Here is a 26,032-nt window from a genome sequence, read left to right as displayed (position 1 = left end):
AGTTATCTGACGAGTACAAGTTTCCCAGAGGGTAGACATGTCCCAAATCCCACAGTTAGCATGCCACATGTCTAGCTCCCCTCTGCCCTCCTGGCTTTTGTTTTTTGCTGTTCTTTTTTTCCCCTCAATTTTCCCTTTGAGTGTCACTTAACTGAAGAGCACCTTAGGGGTAGTCCTGGCTCCTCAGGTTCTAGAGTGAGAGGCTGGCAAAGCCCCCTTCTTTCTCTGAAACTCTCTTCCTATTTGTTTCTAGGAAGAAAGAAGGCACTGGGCATGGAGAAGGTGCTGGATGTGGCGAAGGGACCGTTCTGCCCTTTCTTTTCTCTCTCTTCTCTCAACATATCACACTGGCTGTGTTTTGGGTTGAAAGATAGAAACTGAAGACTGTGTGCATGTTTTCCTTCTGGTAAGATTAAAGCAGAGTTATCTCAGGTTAATCAACCCCCACCCCAGTCATGAGCAGATGGATTATGCAAGAGAAACTAGATTTTTCTCACTATCACAGAAAGACTTTAATTCCTCTTCTTGGAAAGCCAACCCGGACTCCGGGATTTTGTTTAGGAAGCATGGTTAAGAACCTTTAAAGGGCTGAGACACTGACCTTAAAAGCCCTGTTAGGTCACATAACCTGAAGAGGATCCTTGTGCAGGAAAAGGGAATGGTGAGAGCTGCTCATTGGGGCCAGGCTCATTCTACCTTGACCCAGCAAGGGCAGCTTTTGTCTACCATATAGACATCCCCAGAATGAAAAGTCCTACTTGATGTGGTAATGGCATCAGAGTAGTTTTTTGGGGGGGGAGGTTGGGAGATTTGATTTTAACTTCAATCCATTAGGAGTTATGTCTCAGGTAAGTGATTCGACATTTCTAAGTATGGGAGGCATCGTAAGTATGCAGTCACAAGTCTTCAGGACGTTTCCTGCAGGAGGTGTTGCCAAGACAGAGCTGATTCTACTGCTGCTGATATCTGCCTCCACCTCCTTCTCCTCTTCCTCCTCCTCCTCCTCTTCCTTCTCCTTCTGCTTTCTTCCTTCTCTTCTTCCTCCTCCCTCTCCTCCTCCCCCTTCCTCTTCTTTCTCCTCATCCTCTTCCTACTCCTTTAGTTTTTACTCCTAAGAGAAAAGCTTTCTTTTACTCTATAGATAAGTTCTCCTGACTTATAGTTTGTTCTACAGAATCTATGGTTATTTAAGTAAGAAGAAAGAAGAGAGAGAGAGAGAGACAGAGAGAGAGAGAGAGAGAGAGAGAGAGAGAGAGGGAGAGAGAGAGAGAGAGAGAGAGAGAGAGCAAGAGAGAGAGAATAAAACACAAAAATTACAACTGTAATTCTAGGAAAAAATTTAATTCTAGACATGAATTGATGTTCAGTCTTCATTCAAATATGACTTCCCCAATGCAGCTGAGACTTGTGCTGTGTTCTACCTTCCTTTGGGCAAGAAAGAATGATGAATATTTTCTATCTTGTCCAAATATTCACCAATTATTGCTTGTTGACAGATGTTTTAACCTATTGAGCTTGACAGTGGTGTGGTGGTTGCAGAAATTCCTATGCCACTAGTAACTGGTGTGGTTCTACCTAGGCTTTGCTTTCTGGACTCAGCTGTTTCTAGTTCATTCTCTGTTATCTCACAAAAAAAACACTTGTTCACAAGCTATATGGCAATTCCTTCTGCTTAGTTCTCTGCTTTGTAAAAGTACTTGACCTCCAAAGATAGCCCCTAGCTGCCTGTATTTCCTATTGGGTAGGGTTCTTTTTTCCTTTCTTGTTTTGATAAGGGGCTATGAGAGGTACAGTCTCTGAACCATTGGCTATTGAGAAATTCTTCAGAAGGGGGGATCACTGTCTTTACTTGCAAACACTTAGCTGAGCCCACTTAGTGTCAATAGATAACATCCAAACTACAGTCACACAGATGGTCCCATTAATCTCAGTGGGTCACAAAATAAAATGAATAGACAGGAACATGAAAGAGAGATCTGGAGGGAGTTGGGAGGTTAAACTAGGATGGTAGGAGGGCAGGGGTGAGATTGTACAGAATGCATGACATATATATGCTAAATTATTAAAATAATTTAAATAAAATGATCTGATGATACCTTGTCTTTCAGTGTTAGTAGAATCTGAGAAAATGATGCTATTTGACTTTTGTGATGCTTGTATTACATTAAAAAGGGGCATCACCTCTGCAGTTAATGCTACTTAAAGACTCAGTTCACTCCACACTTAAGTGTTCATTACTTAACGAGTAAGTTGCTTCACAGGTAATCAAAGGGGAGATCATTCTAGCTGATGAAACTCAATCATAGTAGCAATTTGCAACTGGAATTAGATTTTAGAGGAAACCAAAGAACTAAAGTGCAAGAGAGCTCTTTTCTTGTTCCTTTTAAGGTAGAAGAGACATGAGATAAGGAAGGTATGTGTCTCTAGGAGCTGAGGTAGGTGTTTCTGTCCTCCCTGGCAGGATGGAGGAGCTCACTAGGAGCTGTCTAGACTCTAGACTCTAGAGCCTCAAGAAACAAATGTTGGCCAACGATCAAGTAAGCTTAGCAGGGAATTCTTCTCCAGAGCATCTGGAAGGACACTGTCCTGGTTGGTTTTATGTTAACTTGACACAAGCTAGAGATACTTGGAAGGAGGGAGCTTCAACTGAGAAAATGTTTCCATAAGATGCAAGTCTGTGGGGCATTTTCTTAATTAGTGATTGATAGGGGAGAGCTCAGCCCATTGTAGGTAAGACCACCCCAGGGTTGGCGGTTCTAGCTTCAATAAGGAAATGGGCTGAGCCAGCCATGTGGGACAAGTCAGTAACTAGCGCCTGTTCATGGCCACTGCATCAGCTCCTGCCTCCTGCTTCCTGCCTCCTGGCTCCTGCCCTGTTTGAGTTCCTGCCCTAACTTTCTTCAGTGATAAACAGTAGGGTATAAATAGAAGGAAAATACTCCCTTTCCTCTACAAGTTGATTTTGAAAAAGGTGTTTCATCACAGCAATAGTAATACTAACCAGGACAGAAATTGGTACTTGCATAGCGGGGGTATTGCTTTAACAGACCTGATCATGGTTTTGGAAAGATTGTGGAAGGACTTTGGAATTTTGGGCTAGAAAAGGCTTTGAGTGTTGGACTTTAGAATTTTGGGCTTGAGTGCTGAGAGCTCAGTGGGATGTTTTGTAGGAGTTTGGAAGATAAGAATGTTGAGAACATTGCAGACGATGCAGGCCTGGCTTGTGAAGTTTCAGAAGGAAGTTTAAGGATCCGAGCCATTTGTTGTTTTGAATTAAGATTCTGTCATTCCCTAGCAGTTGGGAGGCAGAGGCAGGAGGATTTCTGAGTTTGAGGCCAGCCTGGTCTACAGAGTGAGTTCCAGGACAGCCAGGGCTACACAGAGAAACCCTGTCTTGAAAAACCACCACCACCACCAAACAACAACAACAAGATTCTGTCATTCCAGTCAGCTGGGACTGAAGAGTCAGCCATGATTAACAAGAGACCAGTACCACTGAAGTGAAACCTTTGCATTACTGGGACAATTGATACTGTTTAGCTGGACCTAAGAAATTAGTGGTGATTCAGAAGAGATTAGCATCACTAAGGTGAATTCTTCTGGGAAGGGTTCTCTCAGAATCAATATAGAGAAGCTGTGTTCTGGAGGTGGCCAAGGTTGTATCTCGCACTGGCAGCCAAACTTGGTAGTGTGAGAGTCACCCAGGTGGTACTGATTTTGAAGGAATGAAGGGGTCATGGAGAGTAGCTGAGGCTTGGCACTGGGAGAGGCTGGGAGAAGCTATTAGTGAACATGCAATCCCAGTAGCAGTTGAAGGCCCAGGATTAAAAGGGTTAATCATGAAGAGGGCCCAAGAGAGACTAGTGGGCAAGCACAGCCCAGTTGGAGCCCAGATCTCAGTATTTGGAGATACCACCATTATGGGATGACCACCAAGAACAGCAGCAGCAGGGAAGTAGACCCAGATTGAGTTTAGAAGATAAGTAGTGGATGGCGTAGAGATGGGAGCTGCAGAAGCAACCCTTTTAGAGGAGCTCAGAAGATCGTGAGTGAACTGCAGACAACGGACACTGAGTTATTTACACTACTGGAGCTTGGTTTGCCTCAGTTCAGATTGTGACTGTGCCCTGCTTCTTCCTTCTTGTCGTAAGAAAGTATGTAAGTTATTTTTGATTTTACAGAAGCCCACAGTTGAGAGACTTCAAACTTAAAAAAAGATATTCTCAAGTTTTACAGAGAATTTAGATTTTAAAAGAGACTGGGTATTTTTAAAAAGACAACTTTTAGAGTGTTTGGATTTGTAAGGCTGTAGGACTTTTTAAGTTTGTAAAATGTTTTATATTGTCATGTCATTATTAATGTATTATCTTGTGAATGAATAAGTAAGGAAAGGCTATGGCTTAATAATGATGTGTTTGTATGTCAAGTTGACAAGGGGTCAGCTATCCCGGCTAGTTTTATGTAAGTTTTAAGTTGACTGGGTACAAGCTAGAGACTTCAGAGAGGAGGGAGTCTCAATTGAGAAAATGCCTTCCTAAGATGATCTGTAGACAAGCCCTTGGGGCATTCTCTTAGTGACTGAAGGGGGGCTCAGCTAATTGTGGATGGGGCCACCTTTGGGCTGGTAGTTCTGTGCTTTATAAGGAAGCAGGCTGAGCAAGCCACCTGGGGCAAGCCAGTAAGCAGCACCCCTCTGTGGCCTCTGCATCAGCTCCTGCCTCCAGGTTCCTGCCCAGTTTGAGTTCCTGTCCTGACTTCCTTCAGTGATAAACAGTGTTGTGGAAGTGTATGGAAAACAGTCTTTCCTCTCCAACTTGATTCTGATAAGGGTGTTTCATCACAGCAATAGTAAGCCACCTAGGATAGCTATACAGCCTGGCTGACACTTTGTCTCTGTTTCAGACTTCTGGGAGAGAACCCAGGTCCACTTCTGACCCACACCACTGTGAGCGGATACATGCGTGTTTTTATTTTTAAGCCACAGTAATTTGTTATGAATTGTTAGTAAGGGAACGCAGGAGAGCACATGCATTCTTATTTGTTTTATCTGTGTATCGCATTCCTTGTGTCTATGAAAGCCACACTACTTTTGTGCTGACAGTTTCTCGGGATGTTTATCCATTCACTGGTATCTTGAACTTAATATTGGTACCAGATAAATTTGTAGATCATAATAATAATTATTATGTCTGCAGGTATTTGCAATGATGAAGATTCTAGGGCTCCATGCACACTAGTCAAGTGTTCCACCACTGAGCTATATCCCAACCTCTCTAACTTCAGTGGCCAGCTTTTGAGTCCAGTGGCCATCATATTACACCGACTAGCATAGAGTAATGGTCCTCAACTTTCCTAATGCTGTGACCCCTTAATACAGTCCCTCACAATGCGGCAACCCCCAAACATAAAATTATTTTCATTCCTATTTCACATCACTAATTTTGGTACTGTTATGAATTATAATATAAATATCTGATATGCAGATGATCTTAGACCACCCCTGTGAAAGAGTCATTTGGTCCCAAAGGAGCCACAACCCAGAGGTTGAGAAACGCTGGCCTAAAGGAACGTGTTCCTAATCCTTAAACCCAAGGATGCGTGTTGAGAGATTGGGAAAACCGGTCAGGCTACAGAGTTTTCTCTGGTCTTTAGAACATCGAGAGTTTTCCCTAGGAGTCCCTATCTCATCCTTCTGGGGATAGGCAAGTTATATAGGATATATACACAGGGCACAAACACACACACACACACACACACACACACACACACACACACACACACACACACACACAGAGGTAATACGCACATATAGAACAGGAGAAGTAGAAGTCTTGACTCTTCCCAGCCAAAATATCTTTAGCCAAATTGAGTGTCTTCTCATAGATACTAACTAAGAGTAACCTCCCAACCCCTACCCCAGGCATTGAACTCATATAGTCCAATGCTTAGTCATCAGAAAGTAGAATTGTTTGGAAGGATTAGAAAGATTAGGAGGTGTGGCCTTATTGGAGAAACTGTGTCACTGGAGGGTGGACTTTCAAGTTTCAGAAGCTCAGCCAGGCCTAGTCTGTCTCTTCCCCTCCCCCTTCCCCTCCCCCTCCCCGCTACCCCTCCCCCCCTCCCCCCTTCCCCTCCTTCCCCTCTCTCTCCCTGTGTGTGTGTGCTACCTCTCTAGCACTTGCTTACATGCCAATATGCTTTCTGGCATTATGATAATGGAGTAAACCTTTGAAACTGTAAGCAAGGCCCCAGTTAAATGTTTCCTTTTCTAAGAGCTGCCTTGGTCATGGTGTCTTTTTACAGAAATAGAACAGCACCTGAAAGAGATACCTGGTCTTATTTCTGTTCTTCCTACATCCTCTAGTTTGTGGATAGTAGTCCCCATATGGCCAGAATAGATGTGTTCAGGCCATGAGGGAGGCTATGTTAATTTTTCCTCAGTTTCCTGGATGGTGCCAGATTGTAATTCTTCATAGCTCAGGTAGCTCCCTGGTAAGGGCATGATGTGCTGGGAGCATGTCACTCTCAAGAGCAGTGGTTCTCAAAATCTAGCTGCATCATAAACACTGGAAGGATTATTAAAATAAAACCCAGGAGGTTTGGGAGCTGAGATGGTAGCTCAGCCAGTGAAAATGCTTTCAGGGAAAGGAGGAGAACCTGGGTTTGACCTGAAGTGCTCACATACAACTCCATGTGTGTCTCACTCTTGTAATCTCAGAGCTGGGGAAGTGGGGACAGGTGGATCCTCTAGGCTTGCTGGCCAACAGCCTAGCTGTGCTCTTTACTTTTCTGTTGTGATGGTAAAACACCATTGACCAAAAGCAATGTAAGGAAGCAAGTCTATTAACTTACAGTTCCAAAACAATAGTCTCCTCAAGGCAGGGGTGACACAGCAGGAAGCTGGCTGATCACATTTCATTCATATGCAGGAAGCAGAGGGTAGGTCACTAAGAGGGGCGGCTGCAAACTCTTAAAGCCTTCCCCTGAAGTGAAGTGCTTCCTGTCACACACCATACCTCCGGGTTCCATGACCTTTCTGAAGACCAAGTGTCCACACTTGTGGGTCTGGTTTGGTACCTGATAATTTTCATTTCCGACAAGTCCCTAAGTTGCTGATGCTGCCTGCCTAGAGACTACACTCGGCCTACCATTGCTCTGTGGACATGTTTCTCATGAGGAGGGCTTTCTTTTCACATCCAGACACTGTCTTGAGCCACTTGATTTCCTGCAGGAGTTAACCAATGTGGAAGTTGTTTTCAAATATTTTCTTTCACATCTAGCGTTCTCTCTAGTTTCTAGTTGCAGCACACATACCTCTTGTATTTTGATGCTTTAATCAAAACTATCAATTTAGACATTTTGTTTATAGGAAGAAAAAAACCTGTAAGACATTTTCCACTGTTCAGGGAGACTGTGTGCATTAACCAAGGTGCTGAGTGCATAGCAGAGAAGAAAAGTAGGTCTCTGCTCCTCCTTGTGTTCCTGGCCCCACCCTTACTATGAGCTTGCTGGTGGGATGGACTCTTAAGAACCTAAAGATCACTGAACACAACAGTAAAAAGTAATTTGGGGGCTGGAGAGGTCACTCGGTTTTTAATGTGCTTGCTGTGCAAACATGAGGATCTGAATTTAATTCCTGTCAAGCCTGGGCACAATGGTCCATGCTTTTATATGTCAACACTAGGGAGGTGGATATATTTGCATCCCTGAGTCTTGCTAGCCATCTAGCCTAGCCTAATCAGTGAGCCCCAGGTACCAGGGAAGGACTTTTATCTTAGAAAATAAAGGGAGCAGCTTCTGATGAATGGCACCAGAGGTTGACTTCTGGCTTCCAGATATGCTCGCAAGCCCGAGAGCACTCGTGCACGCGCACACACATAGCACACACACACACAAACACACACACAAACAAACACACATATCAACACATGGATAGGAATACATGTGAATTTGGACACACGCAGGCACATGAACCAACACATATGAACATGAACAAACACACATGCCAACACATATGAACATAGACACACACATGCACACACACACACACACATGAACAGGGACACACACATACACACTAACATGGACACACACATACCCCACAGGCAAAAATAGATTTTTGAAAGAAGCAATGCTGGCAGAGTTCGATAGCCAGCAATTCCTTTGCAAGGATTTAGGTGCTGATCATGGACTCATTGGATTCCCATGGTCCATAGCCTGTGAACCAACCAACCAACATGATTTTGAGGAGCAACTGCTACATTCTGAAAGTTCACTTAGATGACATGCTCAGAACTTCTGAGTCTTGGAGAAACTCCCAAAGAGCTGTGGTTAGCCCCAGCACTGTGATCCTCTGAGTCCACAGGCTTCCCACATAGCAAGAGAAAAAGTTGAGATTTTCTGCTGAGGCCACAGCAGCCATGACACTGCTTCAAGGCAGCAAGCCATCTGTAAAATGTCTAGAAAGGCAAGTGCGTGCTATCTTCTTTCTGGTCTCTAATTTATTGGCAGAGAAATGTTAAGTAGACTTTTAAAAAAGAGTCGCCATATTGCAGAAACAGCTTGAAGGAAGATGGATTTGGGAAAATAGAATTTGCTGCAGGAGAGAATCCAGGTCTTGACAGGGAAGGCACGTGGCCTGTGTCACAGCCCATGTGGCCTCCCTGAGTAAAGGAAACTTTCTCTACTGCAAAGAATCTTGACACCAGTGACATTGCTTGAGCAATTACTTTGAGCAAAATCTTGTGGTCCATGCTTTTCTACAATTAATTCTTTCGTTCCTCTTTTACCAAACGTACGAGTTCGTTATTATTATAATTCCAGTGTGATAAGTGGGGGAAAGGTTATCTCTCTAAGGTTGTTGCATGGCGGATGACTAATAGAGTTGGAATGTGGAGTTCTGCTTTGTCAGAATTCAAGCTACAGAAACACTTAAGGGAGGCCAAGCTTCATTGTTCAGAACAATTCAATAACTCTGTGTACGCCTTGAATTATATTTTCCTCAAAATATGGGGTGAAGGAGCGGCTCAAGTGTAATTGATTTTGGAGACAGTGTCTCTATAAAAGCAATTGAAGGAAGTCTCATGGATAGAGTTCTTACTTAAAAAAAAAAAAGAACTTGGGATGTAACTAACTTGCACAAAACCTTATGTTAGATTCTTAGCACCATGGACAGTAACAGCAGCATACCTAACAATGACAAAACAATAAAGCACCAACAACCCAGCAAGAAACAAAAGATCCCCCAGTACCAGTGGCTTGTGAGTATATAGAAATGGCCACCGCAGGGCACAGCATGAATGTGGCCTTCTGCAAACCAAGAAAAGGGGCTTCAGGGGTCCCCAAACCTTCTGGCAGTCTGACCTTACATCCGCAGATAGAGTACTGTAAGGAAATGGGGCTTTGGCTTCAATCCATCAGCATCTGGCATTTTGGGATGGCAGCTCCAGCAATACATGCTGCCTCCATGATGGATGGGTTCTGCTTTCTCACCCTTGACTTTGATCATATGACCCATGCTGGTTGGTAGAACGTTGACAGGCCCTATGTGGACAGAGGATGGAAGAGATTCAGGTGTTCCCGTGTGCATTCTCTTGCTCATACTCTCACTGTATGGAGACCTGTGAAAGAGTGTCTCCAAAAGGATGAGATGTACGGCAGAGCCTCATGGCATGAAGCAGAGGGAGCTGCATGGATCCTGTCTAACACAGGCAGCCCTCAGAAACGGTAGTCTACAACCAAGCCTTCTTTCCCCTGGAACATGAGGCCTGGATCCACAGCTGTTAGTGACCATTGCTTTAAGCTCCAGAGATTTGAATGGTCTGTGAGACAGCATTTTTGTAGCAGCATATCTATTAATAACCAAGATCAGAAGAGGGAATGTCAAACATTTTGCAAAATCACATCTCTGATAATTCATTGGGGTGGGGAGGAATCAGGGTATAAGAAGGTGAATAAAGGGTAGCTCTCTCTACTTGTTCTTCCAACAATTCTAATTGGGAGAGTCTGTATTCCTTTAAATATGACTAGAATGGAACTGTAAACTCATTCTGCTTTTTTCCAGAACAATATCTGCAGAAAGACACTTCCAGGTAATAGAGAGAGGGAAAGGGGTATGGGAAGGGAGAGGGGAAAGGGGAAAGGGGGAGAGGGAGGGAGAGAGGGATAGAGAGAAAGGAGAAGGAAGAAAGGAGAAAGGAGACAGGAGAAAGGAGAAAAAGAAAAGTGAAAGAGGGGTTAGACTCTTTGTTTCACTTCTTCTTCTCAATTCAAATGACTTGGCCGGTGACACTGGCTAGGAGCTCATCCTGTTATCCAGCCTATCCCTCTTGGTCCAGCCTCCTTTGGTGTCAGGAACTTGCAGGAATCAGGGTAAAGCAGGGAATGTTGGAGAAATACAAATCTATAGGGAGGTTTCCAGTATTTAGGTATGAGCATTTAGCATAGGTGTGCAGGATGGAATGTCTTCCTTACTGGCTCAAGTAGTTGTGAAGTCTGAGATTATAAGTATACAGCTTGAGGTATACAGGGGTGGGGTCCTAATCTCCCACATCTGGAAGAGCCTACTAAGATCTTACAGGAGAAGAGATGTTGTCAGGTAGTGTGTAAGTTGTTGCTTGACATTGGAGCCCTGGGAAATAGTTCATTTTTTCAGCTTTAGAATTTCCTTGTCTTCTGACCCAGGAACTGCCTATTAAGCCTTTTTGAGTGTTTATTCCTTTACCTTGTAAAGTTTATTACTTTACAAGGGCAGTGATAATGTGTCCCTTATGGTGAAAAAAAACTTCTGTAATTCTAGAATTCATATTAAACTTAAGACTTTAGTTCAGGAACATGTCGCAGATGGACACTTATAAGTATAATTTCAAGATACTTAATTTATCTGCCCTGACATTCTTCCTGTGCTGACAACCCAAAACTCCCAAGTAGCCTGCCTTTCCTGGAGACACGGGGCTCAGAATGCCAAAGCTAGGAGAGGACAAGATAAAATTTTTACAAAACCTAGGAAGAAGAGACAGTTCCATCTGCTCAGGTCTTAAGATGCATATGTAGTCTGCAGTCCCAGTAGAGAAGCCTGGTGCTACACATTCCTCCAAACGAGAATCTTCTAGCAGCTGACCTGTCATCATGTCGCCCTGCTCTGTGTGGTTTCCATTGGTTGGTTAGATTAACCTGTTGCACAAGTGACAGGAAACCCACTGCCGACTGACTGTCAGCACAAGACATCTTGAATAGCTTCTAAGGAGACATTTCCTTACATCAAGTTCTAATTGAACTTTTCCTTTTGGAACCACAAAGAATAAATCCCATGCTCCCCTCTCATGAAGACTTTGGTATCTGATAGCAATCCTTATGTTTTCTGTTTTGTGGGCTTGCCCCGTCCCCAGTCCCCAACATCCATTCATCCCTTGTAACCTGAACGGCATCTCTGCATGCTCTTGGTGATAAGAAGTAGAAATTCAATGGAAGCTGAGCTCCACAGTCCACCCATGTGTTCATGTACTGAACTCCTTTTTATTGAATGTATCTTATGTTTCAGATGCCATTCATGGTGCTGATGACAGGGTAGCAAGAAAGTAGAGTCTACCCACAAGGAACTTGCGCTCCAGTGTGGAAATATGGATTCGCCTCAGTGGATGAGTGAACACAGTTCAGGTAATAATTACTGTGGGAAAATGAAGTAGGATGGAAAGGAGGGAGACGGGGAGGAATGCTGTAGATGTATGTGGTTATCTGTGCAAGCCAAGGAGACAGAAGTAGGCTCTGACTCTGCTCTCCATCGTCTGTTGTCTGGTATTGAGGTAGACTGGCTTTCCTCCTGGTGGAAATGCGTCTGCTGATGGACAGTCTCAAGTTGCTCTGGTAGAATATCATTAGTCAACTCTCTTTGTCCTTGAAATATTACCACAGGAACTTCATAGGGATGTGGGCACTTCTGAAACTAGAAGTGGGCTCCATATCATTCAAAGCTATCCTATAGGGTATGGGCTATGTAACACCAACTTGGAAATTATAGCACCCATTGTCATGACCCTAGGTGAGTGTTTGGGGCTTGTCAACAGAAATGGAGCATGGCACTGTTCCTGGTCTTAAGTAAGGTCACACCTTAGCAGAGGTAACAATTCAACCTGGGCCAAAGCTGCTATCAGCTTTACAGTGAGACTGTGGGAAAAATGTGTTACAAGAGCCATTCTAAAATAGCATTTAGCACATTAATGTTCATGTTTAACCATTCAATCCCCAACTTCTAACAACCTTACCTGGCTGATCCCCAATACTTTTTCATTTGGGAGAGTCTAGTCTAGTCTAGTCTAGTGTTTTGTTTCCCTAGATTTTGTTTCTTGATTTGGCTAATGGATGCCAGCAGACGTGGATCTTACAGAAGGAGAGACTACACACATATATTTACATTAATTAGCACTCTGCTACTACCCTGAGAATAACGTGCCCAGGACCCCCTATTTATCATGGGTACAAAAGAGAAAATTGTAAAGCAGGAGTAACAATTCACATGAGCAACATCCACATCCCTGGTGATGTAAAAGACCCCGCCCCCTTAGGTCTCTCCATGCCTATTGGAACCCAGATCTCATCAGCCTCCTGGCCCATGAGATGAATAAAGGCTCTTTCAGTGTACCCTGATGTTTTCTCAGTAGTTTGTTTGTTAGGCAATATTATTTTACTGAGAGATGGCAGGCACTGGCTTGAAAGTTGAGTATTTGTTGAGATAAAAATGTTCTGAATTATTTTAGTTGCCCCTTGACATAAAACAAAAAACACAAAAAAACCATAGAACCTGTAGAGTTGGTAACATAAATTTGAACTTTAGAAATATTTAAAAACTCAGTATGAAAAATTATATTATCCCATGAATTTTAGTTCTGGCAAGATGTGAAATGCAGGAAGATGGAAGGCGGCTAGAGGAATCTAAATGGCCAGAGTAGTGATGAGTGGCTCTGAATCTCCTGAGTTCCTTTTGCCTACTCTCTGGCATGAACATCACTTAGAATGTGCTGGGAGATGAGCCTGTCTTGAGTGAAGCATCTTCATGGGGAGAGGAAGGTCGACTTACAGAAGGGTAGTTATAGACACAGCACAGATGGAGGATTCTCAGAGTGGCATTAGCAAGGTCCCTGAGAGCAGCAACCAACTAGGGAGCACTTTCAAGTCTTGAAGCTATCAAGACAGGGTAGTCTGTGGGACACACAGGGTGGAGACATTGCAGTAGGTCCCAGGAGAACACTGGAAGTAGGGACACCTTCTCCTTGGGAACAATACTCTGTGGTAGCACCAAGCTCTGTCTCTCCACACTATAATCCAGGGGAGATTTGGAGTGTACCAAGACAAGTGACAGTTACTTCACACCCACATCCCACACATCCAACAAATGAAAGGTATAGGAAGGTATAGGAGGAATCTCTCTCTCTCTCTCTCTCTCTTTCTCTCTCTCTCTCTCTCTCTCTCTCTCTGTGTGTGTGTGTGTGTATACAAAAGTATGTGCTGAGGTTTCAGAAATCAAAAAAGATAAAATACTTAATTCATTGAGGCTCTGAATGTCTTAGATCTTTTAATTTAGGTCCAAATCCGTGAATCACAGCTTAAGTGAAAGCTATTTTTCTTTTTCTGCATCCCAGTTAAGAGAGGACTATAATAAGTGTAGACCAGACTGAACTAGGTCTCACATGTTTATTGTTGGCTGTTAACAATAGCCTAAGTAAATCGAGTCTTATACAGAAAACCTTTCCTACACTTGTATCTTATAGGATATGGCCTGCATTTTCTTCTAGTAGTTTCAGATTTTACATTGAGATCTTCAATCCAATTGGTGTTGATTTTTGTGTATACCAATAGAGAAGAGTTTAATTTTCTTCTTTACATCATACAGACATCCAGTTTTCCTAGCTCTATTTGTTGAAGATGTTTTCATTTATCTACTGTGTGTTTTTGGTGTTTTTTGCCAAATATCAAATGGCTGTAGTTACATCTATTCATCTTTGGACCTTCTGTTTTGCTCCATTGGTCTACATGTCTGTTTTTGTGCTAGTATCATACTGTTTTTATTAGTGTTGCTCTGTAATGTGTCTTGAGATATGGAATAACAATTCCTCCAGTAATTTTTCTTTATTTTGCTCAGGATTACTTTGGTTATTGGGGTCCTGCATAAAGCCAATGAGGGTATACCCTTAATAAATGTGAATGGGAAGATTAGCAATGAACCAGTCTTCTATAGTGCATTGCAGCAGACTCAATGCCATTTCCTTTCAGCATCTGAGACATTAATTTGCAGGCAAATCTCACAAAGGCAAAGCCTGATGCCAATGACTTATGATGGGTAAGGAGAAAGCTAGATGCACCCCCATATCTGTGTTACTGGTAGTAGAAGAGGTTAAGGGCTGTCAGCTGTGTTTGTGCTTTAGAATTACCTTGGCGGAAGGGAGCGTGGTCAGGGAAACATCAATCAACATGTATGTGAGCTGGGGAAGGTGCACTGTCCTAGTAAAGAACATGGGTGAATTCACAACACCCACTGCAAAGACAGGTCCTGACTGGCTTATGGAATTAGCTCCATCCCTCTCCCTCCCTTCGTCTTTAACTTACTTTCCAACCGTTAAAGGAATTGTCTCTATTTTCACTCACAAATTGAGAATCTCTATCCAAATAGCAACGGGATTAAGATAACAGCAAAATATCCACTTTTGAAAGAAATAATCCTTCTTATGCTTAATCTTATATACATGCACCAGCACTGAATCATTTTAAACAACAATCAACTGCCCAAACGGAGTCACGCAGTTGACAGTTAAAATATTTTAAATGGCTATAGGACAAGGTAACCTTTCAATGGCTTGTGTCCATGTGTGCAGGCAGCTGGAAGACAACCAGGAGCCTAGAGACTAGAATGATGATCTAAAAAAATGATGCTCCTCAAATCAACTTCTCTCCTAGTAAATGAAGACAGCACATTTGGTAGCCCTGTCCTCTCTTCCTGATCACTCCATATTCTATCTCTAATTGGTGAAAATAAACAGGAAAATATCACAGAACAGAAAATGGAGAATAGGAATCGTGGGTAAACAATAGATGAAGCAAGCAGAAGCCTAGGAAGAACCCTAGGTTAGCTGGGCTGTCTGGGAAGAAGGCTTATTGATGGATGGGCATCAGCATGGGAAGCCTATGGTAGGGAGGTAGAAAAAGAGGCTTTACCCTAATGCAGGGCATGTAATTAGTGTCTTAGGTGACTCTGCAGTAGCTAGGGATAGTGTTGCCCATTAGAAAGGCCATGAGTCCTATAGGAGCATGGTCTTGGCTGGAAGGAGATCCTAGCTGCGAACCTCTAAACCATGGGCAGAGCCTGGTGGACAGAAATGGTCACTGTCATCAGTTGGCCATTGCATTTGGCCATTGTAGACTCTGACATGGTTGAGAGATGTCCACAGAGCAGAGCACTGTAGTCTCAGAAAGTCCTGAGAGCAGACTCAGCATATTGAGGTTCACCAACAGCCTTGTACCTGGAAGCAACAGTGTGGAGAAGCTTAATGGTAATGTGTGACACATGAAGTCCTGTGAGATCCATCCAAGAGTACTTTCAGGACTTCCTGCTCAGCAGGGAGATCAGCACATCCTTTGTCTCTTAATTTAGAGAAGACCAAGGAGAGGTTGGGTGGAAAGCCTTGTCCCAGTGGGAGGTCACAGAATTATCCTTCTTGGCTTATCTTTTGAAGCGCACCCACTCCATCTCTAATAAAATAGAAAAGGGATGAATGAGGCACCTGTGGTGTGGGAGAAGCATCCTGGTCTTTCCACATTCAAAAGTTGTGCATAGGGGTCAGGGAGAGTGCTTAATTGGTAAAAAACGCTGACCAGACAAGCAGGAGGACCTGAGTTCCAGCCCCACAATCCATGTTAAAAGGCTGAGTTCAATGGCCCATGCCTACTTCCAGCACTAGGGAGGCAAAGAAAGGCAGATTCTGAGAGGGGAGGGTATCACTGGCCAGGAGCCCTAGTCCTTTCAGCAAGTCCCAGGTTTCAGAGATAGATTCTGTCTCTGAAAACAAGGTGGGAGACTCCTGGAAAATAACACTTGAGGTTGATCTCTGGCCTAGACAGGCAAACATATACATATGTCCATTCATACACACACATGCACACACAGGGTGAACATACACACTTGGACCTAGAGATTGTAGTTTCTAGCCATGGGATCTGGGAGGTTCTCTCCTTCTCTTCCATGTACAAAAAAGCAGGGCATCTCCTTCCCTCCCTGACTCCCTCCTTCTATTCTCCAATGCAAACTGTTGCAATGAAAAAACATATGTCAACAAAACCATCAATGGCTTCAAAGATCCTTGTGCCAACAGGCAACAGCAGAGTATGCACACATGATACTGAATACAAGTCAATTTGTTATTGACTCATCTATTTGAGGCATGTGTGAGTGCCCTGACAACTAGGTAGAGAGCTAGATCAGTGGAAAATGAATGACAAGAATTGGGAAGCCATGTCTGTGCATGCATAAGAAGCTCTTAAAGGGTTTGGAGTTCTTACAGCCGAGAAAGCTAGAACCCAACCCAGAACACGAGAGCTTAAGAGTATTGAAAAAGAAAGTGGGGAAAAGCCTTGAAGATATGGGCACAGGGGAAAAATTCCTGAACAGAACAGCAATGGCTTGTGCTGTAAGATCGAGAATCGACAAATGGGACCTAATGAAACTCCAAAGTTTCTGCAAGGCAAAAGACACCGTCAATAAGACAAAAAGACCACCAACAGATTGGGAAAGGATCTTTACCTATCCTAAATCAGATAGGGGACTAATATCCAACATATATAAAGAACTCAAGAAGGTGGACTTCAGAAAATCAAATAACCCCATTAAAAAATGGGGCTCAGAACTGAACAAAGAATTCTCACCTGAGGAATACCGAATGACAGAGAAGCACTTGAAAAAATGTTCAACATCCTTAATCATCAGGGAAATGCAAATCAAAACAACCCTGAGATTCCACCTCACACCAGTCAGAATGGCTAAGATCAAAAATTCAGGTGACAGCAGATGCTGGCGAGGATGTGGAGAAAGAGGAACACTCCTCCATTGTTGGTGGGAGTGCAGGCTTGTACAACCACTCTGGAAATCAGTCTGGTGGTTCCTCAGAAAACTGGACATAGTACTACCGGAGGATCCAGCAATACCTCTCCTGGGCATATATCCAGAAGATGCCCCAACAGGTAAGAAGGACACATGCTCCACTATGTTCATAGCAGCCTTATTTATAATAGCCAGAAGCTGGAAAGAACCTAGATGCCCCTCAACAGAGGAATGGATACAGAAAATGTGGTACATCTACACAATGGAGTACTACTCAGCTATTAAAAAGAATGAATTTATGAAATTCCTAGCCAAATGGATGGACCTGGAGGGCATCATCCTGAGTGAGGTAACACATTCACAAAGAAACTCACACAATATGTATTCACTGATAAGTGGATATTAGCCCCAAACCTAGGATACCCAAGATATAAGATATAATTTGCTAAACACATGAAACTCAAGGAGAATGAAGACTGAAGTGTGGACACTATGCCCCTCCTTAGATTTGGGAACAAAACACCCATGGAAGGAGTTACAGAGACGGAGTTTGGAGCTGAGATGAAAGGATGGACCATGTAGAGACTGCCATAGCCAGGGATCCACCCCATAATCAGCATCCAAACGCTGACACCATTGCATACACTAGCAAGATTTTATTGAAAGGACGCAGATGTAGCTGTCTCTTGTGAGACTATGCCGGGGCCCAGCAAACACAGAAGTGGATGCTCACAGTCAGCTAATGGATGGATCATAGGGCTCCCAATGGAGGAGCTAGAGAAAGTAGCCAAGGAGCTAAAGGGATCTGCAACCCTATAGGTGGAACAACATTATGAGCTAACCAGTACCCCGGAGCTCTTGACTCTAGCTGCATATATATCAAAAGATGGCCTAGTCGGCCATCACTGGAAAGAGAGGCCCATTGGACTTGCAAACTTTATATGCCCCAGTACAGGGGAATACCAGGGCCAAAAAGGGGGAGTGGGTGGGCAGGGGAGTGGGGGTGGGTGGATATGGGGGACTTTTGGTATAGCATTGGAAATGTAAATGAGTTAAATACCTAATAAAAAATGGAAAAAAAAAAAAAAAAGAAAAAGAAATGCCTACAAATGCACATGGTGAAGAGAGGAAAGGCAAGGCCAGGATGGGATCTCATGGCTGAGGGCACCATGACAATGTGTTGAGGCTTCAAATGCTTCTAGAAGTCTGAGATCAGTGACAGTCCAGACCATCTATGGGATTGAGGAAGTAGCAGTTGGTGGTGGCAGTGGTATTTACCGGGAGACTTAAGACCCCGAACACTCCTTGAGAATTGTGAAGCATCATGGCAGAGAAGCATGGGCTTCCAGTACAGGAGGTAGGGAGTGTTTGCTTTGTGCTGATGAAAGCAGGATGTGGGGACAGACGTTCGCCACTGCGTATTCACAGCTTCTCAGTTGCCTCCGACAGATAACAGAACATCAGCATTTTAAATAGACACCCCTGTGCTCATGATGAATTTATTTTTAACACTCTTATATCCTCATCTCAAAATTAGCCTCCAGTGAGCTCGGAGAGATTGCCTGAAATTTGTCAGGAGCATAAATAAAATCAGGAAAAACGAAAGGCAGTGAAAGAGGGGCTCAAAGTTACAGGTCATTGCTAGGTGAGAGGAAAGAGTCACGGCGACTGGATGGCAATGCCAGGTCAGAAAACGGATTCACCGTGGCAAGAGGCTTTAATCTCAGAGTCTGTTTTGGGTAGTGTCAACTGTGGCACAGCTTCTTGCAGAACAAAATAGATTTTACAACTAATAGTTTCATCCTGTTTTTTTTAAAAAAAAAAGGAAAGGAAACTAATAAAATAAGAGAAGAAGTGTGGTTGCTGGGGAAACCAAAGCTAGAGGCAGTGTGTTTAATAAATCAGCATAGTTGGGAGCATGGCATACTGCAGGTGACCCTGGCGGTGTGTGGGGAGGAGTGGACTCTGAATCCAGGTCACTGGTGACATCTCCTAAGGCATTAACAGAGTTCTGCAGATATACAGACAGGAGTCTCTCATCACCATGGGAACAGTGGTAGGTCATCAGAAGTAAAGTTTGGGGCTCTACCATTTTATGTACAGTGTTGTCTCCCTTGCTCAGCTCGCCCTGCTCCAGAGAGCCACATAGCTCCTGCCCATGTTCTTAGTCCTTCATCTCTGAATCCTCCCAATGAAACCTTCTCCAAGGAGCCTATTTAGCATCCTACACATAGATGCTCTCCAGATCTCTCTGCCCTGCCCTTTCCTATCTCTTCCCCATAGCACTTATTAGAGTATAATGTTTTATTAAATCGTAGTTGCTCATAACAGCTATTTTGCTTACTTTAAATAATAATTTTAAGTTTTGAACTTATGTGTAGTGTGTCTGTGTGTGATGGTATCGTTAAAGGCCAGGAGAAGAGAATCAGATCGCTGAGCTGCCTGCCACGGGTGCTGGGAATAAAACCTGGTCCTCTTCAAAAGCAATGTTCACTTCTAACCACTTCTCCATCTCTCCAAACCGGATTTTGGCTGCTTTGATCACTGCCGTGTTCCAATACATAGCATGCTTGGCACAGAGTCATTCTGTAAGCATTCTCTGGGTGGCTGGAGGACTCAATTTTGGGTCCGTGATAGCTTTCTGGGTCTGGAGAAATGAACCCTTCCTTTCAAGCCACTGCATAGTGCTCTCTGCCCCCCAGATTCTTCACACAAAGCCTGCTCAGTGCCATTCAAAGTTGACCTCATTATCCTTAGTCCTTAGCCTGCTCTTAGGGCTTCCTGGATCTCTACTCTGAGCCCTCTCTCTGCCATGACACAACTTTGTCCTTCCAACTGTCTGGCAGGCTAAAGGCTGGAGTATTCCTGAAATCTGTGGGTATTTGGAACACCAGAGCCTCAGAAGAGCCTGCAGAAAAACCTGGATTGCATTTCTCCAGAACTTGGAAAGTGTGGTCCCAGCTAGCCTGATGGATTCCTTCCCTCTGCATAATGAAGAATTAAGAGACAAGAGAGTAGCTCAGGCCAAGGTCAAAGTGAAGTTTATTGTCATGCTTTATCTAAGTAGAGGAGGGGCCCCAGAACCAAGAGTCTACCAACTCTAAGGGACTCTGCTTACTTATTTGAGTTTGTGTATCCCCCTGTTCTCCTTTTGGACTGAAGGTACTCATATGTGCCTTATGGTGAGGGGACTGGGTTCCCGCATCTGTCTAGGAATACAGAAATAGCTGCAATAGACCAATGCCCCTTCCTTGGTGCATGTGTTCAAAAACATTCACTGGTTGGCTGGGGTTAATGATAGTCCAACCCTTTAATATCCTCATTGGTGTAACAGAGAAAGAGAACTTACTACAGGTGGAAACAAATTTTCTACTCATTTGGGGAAATGAAACTTACTGTAGGGCTCAAAGAAACCTGTGTAGGGGGGCATGTAATCTGTACAGAGATCTGGGCTTGCAGAGATCAAGTGGGGGACTGTGGATTTATGTAGTGCTTGTATATATTGTCACATATATGGGTTGGATGTGGATCTGTCTACTCTTGTGATTCTACTGTGGATCTCACTAGGCAATCACAAATATTAAATGTTCTCCTTGGGTTGCTCCGTGAATGAGTGCTAAGGTTGGGATTTGGATATGAGTGTGTTCATGTTTCCAGTTCTGCTCCATTAAATCAATTCCTTCTGTTCTGTGAATTGTGGGTAAAACCACACACTGATATACAGCCTGTGACAAGGGCGTGCAGCCCTGCCGTTCTTTTTCTGCAGTTAGTTACCTGTGCAAGATGTCCTCACTCAATGGTTATAGCAGATGTGTTTCTCCTTCTGGGCTTTGTTTGTTTGTTTGTTTCCATTTCTTTGTTTGCAGCATCGACCATTAATTTTTCTTTTCTATGACTTCCGAACATTCCAGTTTTATGAATGTTTCACATAAAGAAAAGAAAAGAAAAGAAAAGAAAAGAAAAGAAAAGAAGCCGGGCGTGGTGGCGCATGCCTTTAATCCCAGCACTCAGGAGGCAGAGGCAGTCGGATTTCTGAGTTCGAGGCCAGCCTGGTCTACAAAGTGAGTTCCAGGACAGCCAGGGCTACACAGAGAAACCCTGTCTCGAAAAACCAAAAAAAAAAAAAAAGAAGAAGAAGAAGAAGAAGAAGAAAGAAAGAAAATAGAAGGAAGTAAAGGAAGAAAGACAAGACAAGGAAGAAATGAAGAAAGAAAGAAAGAGAGAGGAAGGAAGGAAGGAAGCAAGGAAGGAAGGAAAAAGCAAAAGAAAGAGGTACTTCCTGTGAAGACGCGCACCCTGGAAAAGGCTCGCGTAGCCCAGGCTGTCCTTGAGCTTACTATGTAGCTGGGGATGACCTTAAACTCTTTTAAATTTCCTAATGTATATGCATGTTTTATCTGCATGTGTGTCTATGTGCACACTTGATAACCATGGAAGACAAAAGAGAGCCTTGGATCCCCTGGGAGTGGAGCTGCAGGTGGTTGTGAGCTACCCTATGGGTGGGAAACAAGGCTAGGTTCTCTGGAAGAACAGCCAGTATTCTTAATGTCTAAGCCATGTCTCCAGCCTGACCTTTCGATTGCTGCCTCCTCCACTCAAGGACTGGGATCACAGGCACGCACCTCCACAACAGACTATATTTTGTCAGTTCTTGAAATCTGAGTTGTGCACACTCCCTTCCACAACAAAGACAGCTCTGAGGCAAGCTTTGCAAACCCTTTCCGGTCCCAAGGTCTCCCTGCTTGTAGAGAATCTGAGCACAGTTTAGGTGGGCACAGCTGCGAGGCATTGTGGGAAGAGATGCAGAGTAGGGTCTGAGACTCCAGGAATAAAGTTTTTATTGTTACCCCAGCTTTGCAAAGAGTTGCTCAAAAATTAGGCTTCTGTCATTCTTTTACACGAGGCCCTCTGAAAAGCAACATGTCTGCAGGCACGCCGTGACTGGGAAGTCTAGGGGCCTGGAGGCTCAGGGGTTGACGGTGCCAATTAACAGAAAGAGTGCAGGCTTGTAAAAGGGCTGCCAGGGACTGGCAGGTCTTCTCTGCTTCATTAGGGTAACTTTGAAAAGGTTGTAGGCAAATGGCACCTTTCACTTTTAAAATCCAACTGGTGGCTTCCTAACCATTTTAAAAGCTTGATTTTTGAGCTGTCCACTGTAGCAAGGACATGGCCAAAGCTAGCATTACTCAGAACCCCGTGGCACGAGGAGTCTATATCTTTCAACGCCTCCGTCTTGCTCGCCATACTTTTGTTAGCTTCCTCCTCCTTGACACTTCCCTTAACCCACCCCCACCGCCCTCCTCCCAGTGAAAGCCCACGCCATATCCCAAGTCTGTTGCGGAGAACAGACTGGAAGACATCTGCCTCTTGCCTTTTTTTCTTTTCTTTTTTTTTTTTTTTTAATTCCTCTAATTGATGGAGCCAAGACTCCACACCACAGCTCTGCTCCCTGAACAAACCAAATGGTGGCTGTTGGCAGCATATTGACAGCTTGCTAATGAAGGGATCCTTGACAGCGTGACAACCTGCCTGGGCTGCCTCAGGAAGCCAAGTCCGCCCCCATACCAGCCCCGAGTAATTAACAGGTGGGGGAAAATAGCAAGAAGCTGCCACTGGGGAGAAGAGAAATATACTCAACCAAATGAATTATGTAGATTTTAAAAAAGATTTTGATTCTGTACTATCTTTCTTATTTCTTGCTAGCAAGCTCCCCTGGAAAGAGTGTTGACTTGGGGGCCAGATGAGCGTGGGTTTGCGGCTCAGTCTGGTGGCCTCCCCTTTCCCTGGCTTTCGAAGCCTTTGCTTCCTGGTCCTTTAGTTTGTGAGACCTGACTGGGTACAATTTGTAAAAACACACTCATAGATGACACTTATCTGTCATAAATTGTTATAAAAAATTCTCTTTTTTTGAGGATTGATTGGCTCAAGTGTTCTTACATATCTATTTCTACCAGTGTTTGATTTAACAAACAATCAGACAAACAAAAATCATGAAGTTTGGTTTTTGTTTTCTGGAGAGCATTAATCGTATGTTTGCGAGTTTGTGTGTGTGTGTGTGTGTGTGTGTGTATACATGTGAGTTTGTATGTGGAAGTCAGGGGTCAATGGCAGGTGCTGTTTCTCTAGAGTTGTCTGTCTGGTTCTTTCTCTTGGACACAGGATCTCTTTGTGAACCTGTAGCTCACTGATTAGGGGAGAGCTGGTGGCAACAGAGTCCCAGAAATCCTCCTGTCTCTTCCTTGGCAGCACTGTGATTGCAAGAACACACCTGACATTTTTTATTATAATAATAATTAGATATTTTTATTTACATTTCAAATGTTATCCCTTTCCTAGTTTCCCCTCCGAAAATCCCCTATCCTCTCCCCCCTCCTCCTGCTCCCTAACCCACCCACTCCCACTTCTTGGTCCAGGCATTCCCCTATACTGGGGCATAGAACCTTCACAGGACCAAGGGCCTCTCCTCCCATTGATGAACAACTAGGTCATCCTCTGCTACATACGCAGCTAGAGCCATGAGTCTCTCCGTGTGTTTTCTTTGGTTGATGGTTTAGTCCCAGGGAGCTCTGGGGTTACTGATTAGTTCATATTGTTGTTCCTCCTAGGGGGCTGGAAGCACAGAGTACCCAATGAAGGAGCTAGAGAAAGCACACCTGACTTCTTATGTGTGTCGGAGATCCACACTTAGTCTTGATGCTTGTGCCGCAAGCGCTTTCCTGACTGAACCATTTCCTCAGCCCCATGGGCTTTGATCTTCGGCATGTTCATAGCATTTTAAATGATTGTATTTTCCTGGTGAACTAACCCCTGTATCATCAGAGGGTAGCTCCACCCTTCCAAATCTCTTGTCATTCTTTCTGTCCTACCTTATGTGTAGTTGGTTTATTTTATGTTTCTGTGTTTTGGGGTGAAAATTGTGTGCAGAGAACAGACAGGCTTAGGCTTGGCTCAGGCTGGCTCAGGTACCACACTCATCTCTTCAATAGCCTCTCTCCAACTCCACCAAGCCCCCAAATAGTCACTGTATCACTGTAAAGAACCCTTGGAGCCCAGCATATGATTCACCTGATTGGACCCCTCCCCCCCCCCCCCCCCAGCTCTGACAGACACCAGGAAAGCAACAGACGCAATGTCTCAAGACCTAAATTTGTAGCTCCTGGTGTTTCACCAAGGGCTGGCTTTAATTTAGGAGACATTCAAGATGATTTAAAGCAATTGCTTTCAAGCTTCCTTGAGGCTTAGATTCCCTTATGAGTTGATGAAAGCTCTGGACTCTCTTCGGGGGGGGGGGGGGAGCCACAAACATATACTTTTAAACAATCCTGGCCCATTCAGTGTATCTCTCAAAGCTGTGAGTGTGCCTCTGTTTAAACATCTATGTTATAAATGCCAGGGAGTGAAAGGAAGTCTTCACTTATGTATTCTTTCATTTATGTATGCATTTGTATCTTAGTTTGTTTAATTGTTATTTTAAACAGTAGCTCACTCTGTAGTCCTAGCTGAGACAGAACTCACTATGTGTATCTATCTCATCTTGAATTACAGGTGATCCTCTTACCCCAGCTTCTTTAGATAAGGATTATCGGCATGAATCACCATACCTGGTAGAGATTGAGACTTTAAATGATTTCAAACTGATTTGTCAGAAGACAGATTGTGAAATTCTGGCAGAAAATTGGCTGCACAGCAAGCTGGTAGGCAGCATTCTTTCATGGTCTCTGCTTCAGATCTTGCCTTTGGGTCCCTGCCTTGATTTCCTGTGATGATGGACTTACAAAGCATAATGTGAAGTGCTGTCCCTACCCTGCCCTTCCTTAGAGTTGGCTGATTGCTCTGGCCTATGGTGGAACCAGGTTTACCAGGAAGACCATGGCTGAGTGGACTCCCTTGTGCGCAGTGGGGGCCTGAGCTATTGACTAGGTAATAAGTACAATGGACCCACCAAGCCATAGCTGAAGCACTCAACTCCTGTGCTCAAAGGAGGCCTCCCAAAGCTCAGAGCGTGCTCCAGGCTTCCCTCAAGAGAAACCCAAGGAGAAAAGTTCACAGAACATGGGAGAAGACCATCAGAAGAAAGGATTAGGATGTCCCAGAGAGAGAACATTTACACCAAGAAGATCAGCTGAAAACATGCTTCAGCAGAGGTGTACTGAAAATTCTCAGAATAAAAGAAAGAGACAGAATCCATTTGAAAGTAGATGGTGCGATATGAAAGGCCAACCGGAAAACAATTACTTCTGGTAGAAAAAGAATCATTGCATCAGATGTGGGGGAGTAGTTACAGGCACACTGTACAACAGAAAAGACTAGAAAATGGAAAAAAAAACATTTGTGATGGTTAATCTCAGGTGTCTTGATCGCATCTAGAATAAACTAAAATCTAAGCTGCGGGGCAGACCTGAGAGGGGTTTTCTTATTCAGAGAATTTGTAGCAAGACCAATGCTAAGTCTGGACCACACCTTCTGGTGGCAGTCAAGATGAAAGGACACGGAAGAAGGAAATATCTTTGTCCCTGCTGACCCTCACTCTTACTGGAAAGTTCAACTAGCCCCGTGTTGCAGAATTTATTCATGGGTATTAGAACCGACTTCTTTGGGATGCTAATGTACCCTGAAGAACAGCAGCTCTCCAAGAACCCTCAGAACTCAGCACTAGACTGGGATTGAACACCTCTCAGATTCTTTTTAAAAAAATATTTATTTAACGTGCATTCACTTTTTTTTTTTTTTTGCCTGCACATATGTCTGTGTGAAGGTGTTGGATCCCTGAAACTCGAGTTACAGGCAGTTATGAGCTGCTATGTGGGTGCTGGGAATTGAACCTGGGTCCTCTGGAAGAGCAACCAGTGTTCTTCCTCTGAACCATCTCTCCAGCCCCCCCCCCCCCCCCCATCTATCAGATTCCTAGTCTCTCCCGTATGAGCCAACCATTGTTAGACTATGCAGACT

At 43.9% G+C, this 26,032-nt stretch overlaps 1 long non-coding RNA gene across 2 annotated transcripts; it reads left to right on the top strand.

Moving 5' to 3' along the window:
- The first annotated feature begins 259 nt into the window (after nt 1–259).
- Nucleotides 260–25,788, top strand: Gm4657. 2 transcript variants are annotated; one of them, XR_871299.1, is made up of 3 exons: nt 260–406; nt 11,540–11,655; nt 24,629–25,788. It is a non-coding gene; the product is annotated as a predicted gene 4657 (long non-coding RNA). The 2 variants fall into 2 exon arrangements; XR_871300.1 differs by lacking the exon at nt 260–406 and adding an exon at nt 10,061–10,091.
- Nucleotides 25,789–26,032: the final 244 nt, after the last annotated feature.

Source organism: Mus musculus, chromosome 9, assembly GCF_000001635.26.
Source record: "Mus musculus strain C57BL/6J chromosome 9, GRCm38.p6 C57BL/6J".
NCBI classification, from domain to species: domain Eukaryota; kingdom Metazoa; phylum Chordata; class Mammalia; order Rodentia; family Muridae; genus Mus; species Mus musculus.
Note: the sequence above shows the minus strand (reverse complement) of the source record. Positions and strands in the feature narration are given on the sequence as shown.